This window comes from Castor canadensis, chromosome 2, assembly GCF_047511655.1.
Source record: "Castor canadensis chromosome 2, mCasCan1.hap1v2, whole genome shotgun sequence".
Lineage (NCBI taxonomy): Eukaryota > Metazoa > Chordata > Mammalia > Rodentia > Castoridae > Castor > Castor canadensis.
In genome coordinates, this window is record NC_133387.1 from 176,964,579 (window position 1) to 176,976,231 (window position 11,653).

The 11,653-nt window shown below is 35.8% G+C and overlaps 1 pseudogene; it reads right to left on the reverse strand.

Moving 5' to 3' along the window:
- Positions 1–2,074: 2,074 nt before the first annotated feature.
- On the reverse strand, positions 2,075–3,025 carry LOC109677227 (olfactory receptor 8D1-like; annotated as a pseudogene).
- Positions 3,026–11,653: the final 8,628 nt, after the last annotated feature.

The window sequence follows — 11,653 nt, forward strand, 5'->3', positions numbered from 1 at the left end:
AAGTTATGGAAACAACCAAGATGTCCCACTACTGATGAATGGATCAAGAAAATGTGTTAGTTATACACAATGGAATTTTACTCAGCCACAAAGAAGAATGAAATTTTGTCATTCGCAAGTAAATGAATGGAACTGGAGAACATCATTCGGAGTGAGGTTAGCCAGGCTCAGAAGACCAAACATCATATATTTTCCCTCATATGTGGACTTTAGATCTAGGGCAAATACAGCAATGTGGTTGGACTTGGATCACATGACAAGGGGAAAGCACATAACAGGAGATATGGGAATAGGTAGAAAATCCAAAGCAGGAAAGAGTTTGATGTCCCCACTCCAGAGGAACTAATACAGAAGCCTTAAAATGACAGAGGTCAACATGAGAAGGGGATCAAGCAGGAACCATTGTAAAGATCAGTTAGAGATGAATCAACTTGGGTTGTAACACATTTGTACATGAAATCAATATTAGGAATCTCTCTTTATAGCTATCCTTAACTCAACTAGCAAAACTGCTTTGTCTTCCTTATTATGCTTGTGTCTTTTCTTCAACAAAATTAGAGATAAGGGCAGAACAGGTTCTGCCTGGAAGTGAGGAATCTTGGGGGAGAGAAGGTGGGGGCGGGAGGCAGGGGGAGAAATGACTCAAACAATGTATGCACATGTGAATAAATGAATAATTAAAAAAAAATAGAAATTACAAAAAGAACAAATGGATGTTCTGAAGTAAAAAGTACAATAAAATACAAATTTTACTAGAAAAAAATAAAATTATTTTGCTAGGAGTAGAGTGTGGCATTTACTACTTATAGAAAATAGAACAAAGGAACTTCTTGCATTAGTTTTAAATGGGGCATGCAGTAAGTATTATGACTATCATGTGGCCAGAGGCTGAGCTGAGGCTAGGGGTGCACTGTGTCAGTGAAGGAAAAGGTGAGGGAAGGAAGAACTATTTTTGTTTTATTTTTAGATTACATGTGTGTTGCATAACTTTTAGTGGTATGAAAATTATTGTATGAAAGAAATTTTAATATAGTAGGGGTTGTAATAATATTATTGTGATGGGTTAAAAATTGTACTAAGTCATACCATTTTCACTTTTATTCATTCTCACTACATACTTGTATATATATGTATATGTAAATGTACATGGAAGATACTTGAAATGTCTAAACTTTCTTATTCAAATAAGATACATTCTATGCTTGTGTCAAGAAATTAAAAAAATTAAAAAATAAATGGGTGTGCAGGAGGCTGTCGGGAGAGACAGTAGGGGTGATGTAACCAATGTACAATATATGCCTATTTGGAATTGTCATAATGAATTCACCTGTACAACAAATGCACCCTAATAAAAAATTAATGGAAAACTAAACAAAAAATTCTTATAATATATCGCATATATCATACTTAAATTCACCCCCTCCATAATTCTCCTTTATCTCCTATTTCCCCCATTATTGGAATAGTTCCAATAAGCCTCATTTTTCCTTTTACATACATGTGTACACAGTATTTGCACTACATTCACGCTTCTACACTCTTTTACCACAATCTTGCCCTCCCACGGCTACCAAACCCCCAGGCAGGAGCAGATTTGTGCAAACATGCAGTTTGGGGGAGAGAAAAGTAATGTCAAAATTCTAAAATCTCATCCCTTTCCAATCACAGCAAAAAAACAGTTTCCCTGTCATAAGATAAGAGCACTAGTACTCCACAGAATTCTGGTTTTGACTACTAAGAAGTGATGGAGCAGGGATTGAGAGAGGATTTGCCAAGTAAACCAAGCTGGCTTTGAACTCATGACTATCTTGATTCAGACCCCTGAGTTCTGGAATTACAGGCATAGGTCACCCAGCCTGACTCTCACTTTTCATTTTATTGCAAAAACTGATTCAACTAAAGATGAAAAAAAAATTCAAAAATCTTTGCAGTAAGTTTGGGGATGTAGCACTGTGTGTTTACCTAGTATGCAATAGGTCCACACAAATGGAATATCAAAGACAATGAACAAAAGTCTCCATATATTCATTGAAGCAATTCATTTCTCCCATCTGTAAATCTCCAAAATCAAGACTTATCTTCCCACCCAAACTGTCATCAGTGCTTTCTTTACATCCTTGTTCCTCAGACTGTATATTAATGGGTTCAGCATGGGGATCACTATGGTATAGAAAACAGAGGACACTTTTTCCTGGTTCAGGGAGTTATTAGAAGGAGGTTTGAAATACATGAAAGTGATAGAAACAAAGAATAGCTCCACAGCCATGAGATGAGAGCTGCAAGTTCCAAAAGGTTTGGACCGGCCCTCTGAGGATCAAATTCTAAAGATGCTGCAGAAGATGAAGGCATAGGCAACAGCCACAGCTACAGTGGGCTCCAAGGTGTTGAGTCCTCCAATGACAAAAACTTGAAGCACACTGAGATGTGTGCTGGAACAGGAAAGATTGAGGAGGGGAAGAACATCACAGGAATAATGACTGATGATGTGGGATTTGCAGAACCTCAATTTCATCATGACACTTGTATGGGCCACAGCAGACAGAATACCCAGGATGAAGGAGACCAGCACTGGCAGTGGGCAGAGCCAAGAGAACATGATCACCTTATAAAGCAGTGGACCACAGATGGCAACATAGCGATCATAGGCCATGGCAGTCAGGAGGTAACCCTCAGCCACCACAAAGACCACAAAGAAGAAGAGATGGGCCATACACTCAGAATAAAGGACTATATTCTCCTTCCCTAGGAAGTTCAGCAGCATTTTGAGGGTAATGACAGAAGAATAGCATAAATCAATAAAGGATAAGCTGCTGAGGAAATAGTACATGGGAGTGTGAAGCAGTGGGCTGACGGTGATCAGGAAGATCATGCCCAGGTTCCCCACCACTGTCACCACATAGACTCCTAGGAATAGGAGGAAGAGGGGCAGCTGGAGCTCTAGCTTCTGTGTTAATCCCACTAAGACAAAAATGGCTTCTGTGGAGTGATTTCCAGTTGCCATTCTTCTTTGGAGATTTCTGTGGAAATGGAACATAGATTTACATTGATGAGGACCTTAAGTCAAAGTGAAATCAAGCCCGTAAAAGAGAACAGAAATTCTAAGTCATAGTTTTCATTGTCTCTGATCCTAATACTTCTGTCCTCCCACTCTAAATCACCCTAAACCTCCTCCAAATTGGTCACAAATTTAAGTGACAAAAATGTTCCCTGCTTGACTTAGAAGACTTTTCCTCCTGAATTTTACAACAAAAAAAACACCTTCTACATGAGGAGAATGTCTAATACCAAATTACTGACAATAAGCTAATAGAAACAAGTAATTCTGGATTTTAATTAATGTTTCAGTTTTCCAAAACTCTGAGGCCTTCAGGCATCTCTCACAATGTCTGCAGAGAGGGAGAAAATGAACCCAAAGCCTCAGGGAATTGAAAATATTCTTTTACCTCCAATTGGAGTGTGGGTGGGCATGGGGTTGGGTATAAGGTAACCAATCATTCTATGAAGAAAAACATCTCTACTCATTAGGGTCTCATCACCAAAGGTCAGAAATATTCGTTCAACAGCTCCTTTGTCCTCACTAAGCTGTCACAGGGCAGGAAGCAGGAGCTCCACCACTGCTCTCCCCAATGAAAGTAAATCTCCTCTCATCCAGCTGTTTAGCTTCAAAGTGTATAATGAGAGACTCCTCACACCTCAATCGTTCCCAGGAATGTGTTCAAGTTGGAAACCTGGAAGTGAGTTACTATCCCCTTACATATTAGACTCAGAAATGCCACTTAACACCTCTTACAAAGGAGTAAAAGATGCTTCTGGGTGCCTGAAAACATATTGTTATCAGTGTAAATCTCGAATCTCCAATGCCTGGTATCTATCCTGGCTTGGGACCTGGGTACTGTCATTCTGTTCTTCATTTTAGAAGTGACAACCAGAGACAATAATGATGAACCTGCTCCTTCTTTCCCTCCTCCTCTTCTTCCCCCAACTCCTCTTTCTTCTTCTTCTCTTACTATTTCCTCACTGATTGAATATTACTTCTATATGTTTTATCTATATTAATTCTTCAAAATCTTGAAATAGCATATATTATTTATATGCCTGTTCTAATTAAAACACAAAAAATTTAAGATTAGAATCAGGATACAAGTCCAGCATCTCTCCATAACCTTTAATCAAAATTATGAGGTAACGAAGTTTGTGCTGTATCTCTGGTATGTCTGTTTTTACCTCTTCCAGGATGATCACGGTTCTCATGTTTTCTTTGTATATGAGCCCTGTGCCATACCCTTCCTGTTGCACACAATCTTGATTTGTCCTTTCTTAGGCATGTTATGAAATCTGGACAATGCTATAACATCCAAAAATGTTCACAGTTCATTGTGGTCTAAATACTTTCAGTCTTATGATGAATTAGTTAAGATTCTAACCCATTACTTAAAAATTAGCAAAAAGGAGAGTCTGGCACTGATCTCTCTCACAATTTTATGTAAAGTTGATGGGGGCTTGAAGAAGATATAGGAAAAAGACAAAAATGTGCATTTGCTTTCAGAAGACCTTATTCAACAGAACATTAAATGTTCAAAAAGGGCTAAAACAATATTTTCCCATAAAATCCTTAAAGAGTTACACTGAAACACTGTTCTTAGCCTACAGGTACATTTTTCCAATGATATTCAAGATATTCTATGAAGAAAAACAAAACAAAACAAACAGATGCTTGTATTTTCAATGAAGTATTTCCATATGCCTCCTGTGGAACTTTGGAGGGAACATTTGTGCATTAAAAACTCTAAATGGCCCAACTGGAAAGAAATCTGCACTTTGTAAGCTCAATAATTCCTACAACCACTTAATAACAAAAATGATAAATGAGCTTGACAAGGTAAATTTATAGTACACTCAGTTAACCAATGGACAGTTCTTGGTGTCAGTGGAGGTTTATCTTCAAGAACTGAATTTTACTGCTGACCAGATTTCAACATTAAGCAAGTTGTACAGTGAAAAACTCAGTGCTCTGTTCTAATATCTTCTGTGATATGGAAATGAAAATACTCATTTCAAAATATGGTTCTGATCAATAAATGAAGTTAACAACTTATTTTCTTAAAACAGTAATTGAAATTTAATGTGGCATATATTTTTAAAATATGGTTGAATATAGAGATATAAATAATGTGGAGAGATGGAAATGAACCAGTTCTGTGAAGAAGATAGACTCTTATCCTAGACCCTTCACCTTTGTTTGACTAATAAAAATTTGTTAGACATTTTAGCCTATTTAGGCTATTAAGTATTTGTGACTCTAGATTTGAAAATTCTGAGAGAAGTTGAAAGTACTGGATCTTTTTTGGAGGCACAGACAAGAATTAGGGCATTGAATTTTCTTTAACCTAAAAAGAATATGTTTGGCAAGTGTTATGAAGACCAGAAGGAAACAAGAAAGGCTATCTGAGTGAATGAATTCTTGATCTATTTACCACTGGCCTCAGGATATTTCTTTAAGAAAAATGAAAGGGGAAGAATTTTCATTTAATATTTAGTTCACAAATGAATATTGTACCAGGACTGTATCTGGCTTCATTATGTTTACATCTTAAAGACACATGAAAGATGGTATATAAGAAGGCAAGCAAAACTAATAAATACCTAAACAGGAATGATTTCAGGGTATTTAATGTTTCACATGAAAATGCCAATGAAGCTGTCTGTACGAGAGGTGGTTGAGTTCAGACCTGGGGCTATTCCTGTAGATTGTGTGAGGTAAGTCATATAGAAATTATAAATCAGTAAAGGAGATAAGAGGAAATAATGGAGTAAATACTTCTGGGTAAAGTCGAAGTGTTGTATTTGGGTTAGCACTGCTATCAATCCAATTGCCTGTATATTAGATGTGACACAATTGCTGTACTTGGAACTGGACACTCATCTGAGTCCTGCTCAGAGATTGAACTTCTTAGAAATTGCTTGTCTTGCTCAGGTCAGAACTCCCTGTTTGGCTAACAAAGAGAAGCTCTTTAACTGGTTGCTGCAAATGTTTCTATGTCAAGGGATGAGTTATTTTGTTGGCTAAAAGTAAAATATCACATTTTATCTGATAAAAATTCTCAGCACCTGGAAGCATAACATATTTGTCTTCTACAGTCTTAAAAGAAAGAGGAACGTGTGATACACAGCTTTTATTTGAAGTTTAGTGAGCTAGGGAACTCGTTAGGATCAAACACACTCATGCATGTACAAATCCCCCAGGATGTATAGTGCCTGGAGAATAAGGGGATGCTCAGCATTTTGTAGCCCCTGATATCTGTCTGAAGTTTGCTCATGGTCTAAAAAAAGTTCCTTATTTATGATCTCATTTTGTAAGTGAGGATTCTACAACAGATTAGTCATTCCCCAAATCAGTTTCTTATTTTTGACTGAAGATTCATCAACCAGTAATAAGAAAAGCTGGTTATAACAATATAAATATTTCCTAAAGCTAATTTTCTTTTCAATTTAAGACTGTCCTTCTTGGAATTGTCCTGTTTACTTTTTAAAAGGTTTTCTGGGTTCAAAGTATTCTTGCCTTTATTTTATGGTTCTAATAGTAGATTATAGTTATATTTTTAGTTGCTTGGTTATTGTTATTTGTGTATTGTGTTTGCATGCTTTTACTTGACACACCAAATTTTAGGCAATGCTTTAATTCCCTCACTGAAATATTATTTTCTTAGAAAATCCAAATTCTGAAACTGATTAACACAGGATAGAGTGACTATTTGTTCGTATCCAAGAGACTTTGGTCAGAATCTTCTAGGACCCTAAGAAAAAATTTCCATGACCTCTTTCCCACGAAGCAGGAGTCAGTAATTATTCTGCCTCTGCTCCTGTACTGTATCCTATGACCTTAAGTTATGTCATTCAATGGCTTAAGCAGCTTTCTTGGAATTTTCACCAGCCTAAGGTGCTTCAATTCCATCTGAAATATATTCTCCTGATATAGAGCCATTGTCAAAGGATATGTGGCACTTAACTGTCACTTCAGCTTTCTTATGCCTTTCCTATCTCAAATGCCATGTATTTTGCATTTTTTTTACTTTTTATTTTTTCCAGTGAATTTCCTCCTTCAATGAGGTTCATAAAAAAGTATCAAAGATCTCCAGTAGTTCGCATACACATAATATGTTAATAAAACTGATTCTGAACTCAATTAACACACCAGCAAGTTTAAGTTCCAAATCTCCTCTAATAAAAATAATGCCCATTCATTATATCATAGATGCCCATTGCATAGTAAACATTGGCTGAGAAGCTTCACACATGTAATTTTCTTTTGACCAAAATAAATGACTAAGGAAGTCAGTGAGACTCCAACATGAGGAATCATCATTTATAAAACATGATCCAAGTATATTATTTTCTGAATTTCTTAGAACTATAACTTTTATGATAAGAAAACCAACACCAGATACAGCAGGGTAATATTTGTGGTGTAAATATTGTTTAATTTAAGAGTAATGTTCAAAACACTTTAAATTTCTTCATTGGAATTTTTCTTGATGAAAAGTAGAAAGAATCATGGGTTGACTTTTAGGATTCCTAAATGTCAGTTGTGTGTGTGTGTGTGTGTGTGTGTGTGTGTGTGTGTTATTGGGGATTGAACTCAGGGCCTCACACTTGGTAGGAAGGTACTCTACCACTTGAATCACTCCACCAGTCCTTTTTACTATAGTTTATTTTTTATAAAGTCATTTGCATTTTCTGGGCCAGCCGTGGGCCCAGATCCTTCTACCTCTGCCTCCTGAGTAGCTGAGATTACAGGCATGAACCACCATTCCCAGTCCTAAACTTTAATCTTCTATGTCGAAAATAGTATCATCTATTTCATAGGGAAGTCGTGCCAAGAGAAAATGTACAATTCTAAATGTAATTTGAAAGTAGGAAGGACTTTAGGAAGTAAGAGGATAATAGATTTCACAACTCATCCCTATGATCGTAGAAGTAATGTCCTACCATGTTTATCTGTTCTTTCATCCATGCCAATGTCCTTCTGCAAAATATTCTGTAAATAGGTGATGGTTGGGGTAGATTTACTGCTTGTGAATAGCCTTTCATACCTATTCATGACTTTACTCCAGACAAGAAATCATCTGATTAAAATAAACAATTTTATTGACTGTAGAAGAGGCTCTCCTTCCAGTCATTCCAAGAAAACAATTAGCTCCAACAGCAAAAAGAAATGATATCATCATGACCAGCAATGGTACTAGTGTTTGTTATAAATGACAGATATTAATAGACATTGAATGTTTTTAATGATGACTCTCTAAGATGCAGACTGTGAAACAAATGAAAGAATCATTTCTACATAATGATAGGCACTGATAATAATTTGTAGTAGGCATTTATTTTCCTCCCAAGCATTTGGATATGTTCCTTGAATGAATGAAATTAACATTTTGTAGTTTTGTCATTAATAAAGTTAATTTGGAAATTAATTTTAGTTAATTGGCATAATTATTTTTTCCATGATACTCCATTAAGTGTATTCAATACTGTTTGAATTCTGAAGAGAAAATGTGGCATTTAAATTAATCTCAGAAGTATTTGTGTCCCTGAAGACATGTAGCAGGCTAACAGGATCTCTCCAAAGATGTCCACACCATATTCCATAGCACCTGTGAATGCAGCTTTATATGGAAAAGGGAAAAATAGATTTTGCAGAGTTGACTACGTTAGGGATCATGATATGGGCAGATTATCAAGGAAAATTTAAGTGGGTTTTAAATGCAATCAAATACACCCTTAGAAGATATGACAGGGAAAAATTTCACAAAAGTCTTCTTTTGGGACTACAAAAGCAGAAATTGGAATGATATAACTAAGAACTAGGGCATGTCACAGCCACATGAACTTGGAAGAGACAAAAAATAGATTCTACCCTAGAAATTCCCGAAGGACCAAGACTCAGCCAAAACCTTAACTTGTCCCCTTCAAAGTATTTTTTAATGTCTCCTCTCTAGAACTGTAGGAGAATAAATGTTTATTGTTTTAAGTCACGAAATTGGTGGAAAATTCTTACAGATGTCATGGGAATCTAACTCAGATTCCAAGACAGTCATTTGTTATAGCTCCATGAGATGAAGAATTCCTCCCTCACTGTACATACCTGGGTATCAGTGTGTGCAGGCAGGTGATTGGCAAGTTGAAATTTGTGGCAATATAGGATCTCATCCTAAATATATGAGATGATGTTATGGAAATGTGAGATGTTGGAAAAGATCTTAGTCATCAGAATGAATTTCCCATTTATACCCATTCTTGTATTTTTGCACACTGGAAATCAATCCACTGAAATATATTCTTCATTTATTTATAAGGAACACTTTATATTTTTTGTTGATCATCTAGACTGCTGTCCTTTAGTCTATATTATGCTTAATTTAAATCCTGTATTTTGCAATCATCAAAGTGTATTTAACTTGAAAATTATAGTATAATAAAATTCTGGTTTTTTAAAGAAATGAGATAATTAGCAACAATAATATCCCCAAGGTGACTAAGACAGATGGTTCTGTGTAATTTCTCTTTACAGTGAGTGAAACCACATGTGAAGAAAACTGATATATTGATTTTCACAGAAAATGGAATATTAACAGAATACATATATAAACTCAGCTAAACACATTCTTGTCCCAACACTCAGAAAAACCCTCCTTCCCATATAACTTCATCATCTCTAATTTCCAGCAGAAGAGGGCAATAGTTTTGCCATAATAAAAATTTTAATGTTTATTTACCCTTCTTCTGTCAAACTTCTATTTCTCTGAAACGTTTTGAAGGAATATATCAACTTTCAGAAAATTACAGTTTGATATCTACAAATATGTCTTGATCATATATTTCAAATAGAAATACTTTCTATTTTATTTGCACATTATTATTATATTATGTACAGTAGATACATTCTGGCTTTTATATATGTGCTACAATATATTTTAATTGGATTCACCACCTCCATCATATTCACTCATCTTCCATCACCCCCTTAGAACAATTTCAACATGTTTCAGTATTCTATTTTTATCACCAATACAAAGTACACCCATCATATTCATCCTCCTTCACCTGATCTGCTTATCCTCCCCTTTCCACTAATACCCACTCCCAGAAAACACCTGTTTTATATACTTGTGCTTCATTTTATTAAGTATATATTGGCTGTTCAAGGAGGTTTCACCTTGGTATTCCAGACATGTTTATATCATGCTTTAATCAAATTAATCCCCTCTATTACTTTAGCTTTCTCTATTGCCTTGCTCCCCTTATTATTCAGCAGTTTATACTGCATTTCGTTATACTATCTTCATACACAGATGTATTGTATTTCAATATTATTCATGCTCATTCTTTTTTTCCTCTCCTGCCTGCATGTAGTGCCCTCAGACAGATCCACAAATACAGTCATGTTTTCTCTAATTCTCTCTCTCTTTATGTATGTATGTATGTACGTGTATGTGTGTATATGAGTATGTTTGTATATGTACATAAGGTCATATATATAGATAGATATATAGACAGATTGAAAGAGAGAGAGAAAGAGAGAGAGAGATGTATACATTATAAGTCTAGTTCCCATGTATAAGAGAAAGCGTCCAACCTTTGTCATTCTGAGCCTAGTTTACTTAGCTAAACATTATGATACATATTTAAGAATAATGATGAATTTTCTCTCCAAAAGAGAGAAGAAAGTTTTCAAGAAACTATGGCAACTTTACATCTGTTTCATTTTTTCTTGCTCTTTGAACAACGAGGATATTTTCTCTTGTTCTGATGGTGGCTTGAAATACATGAACATTATACATTATAGACCCATAAAAGATGACCATGGCCATAACAAAGTACCAAAGACTTTGACTTGACCTTCAGTGGAGCAAATAAGGAGACTACTAGAGAGGATGAAGACATAAGAGATGAAAACAGTGACTATAGGTGTTAAGGTATTAACTCCTCCAGTAATAAAAAGTAGCACTTCATTGATGTGCATGCTGGAGCAAGACAGACTAAACAAGGGCACAAAATCACAAAAATAATGGCTGACAATACACGACCCACAGAAGGGTAACATCAACACACATGTGTGGTATGGACTGTGGCCCCAAAGAAACCCAATGAGTATACTACAGCCATCATTATGGAACAGACCCTGTGGGGCATGACAGTGTTACAAAACAGAGGGCTACAGAAAACAACATAATGGTCATATGCCATGGTTGGCAGAAGGTAAGCTTCTGCAATGACAGAAATCGGGAAGAAGTAAAGTTGTGTAATATAGTTCAGAAAGGAGATGATGTTCCTCTCCGACACAAAGTTGACCAGCATCTTAGGGGTAATGACAGTGGAGTAACAGAGATCAATGAAGGACAAATGACTGAGAAAATAAAACATTGGAGAGTGAAGTTGAGAACAGATAGTGATTAAGATGATTATGCCAAGATTCCCCACCACTGTGACCACATATATTCTGAGAAACAGGAGAGAGCATGGTAATTGAAGCTTTGGGTATTCTGGTAACCCTTCAAGGGAAAGTCAATAACTAAGGAATGGTTTGAAGTAACCATTTAAGGCAAATATTAACTGTAGGGAGAAATAAAAGGCACACATGATAATTGTTTTTTGA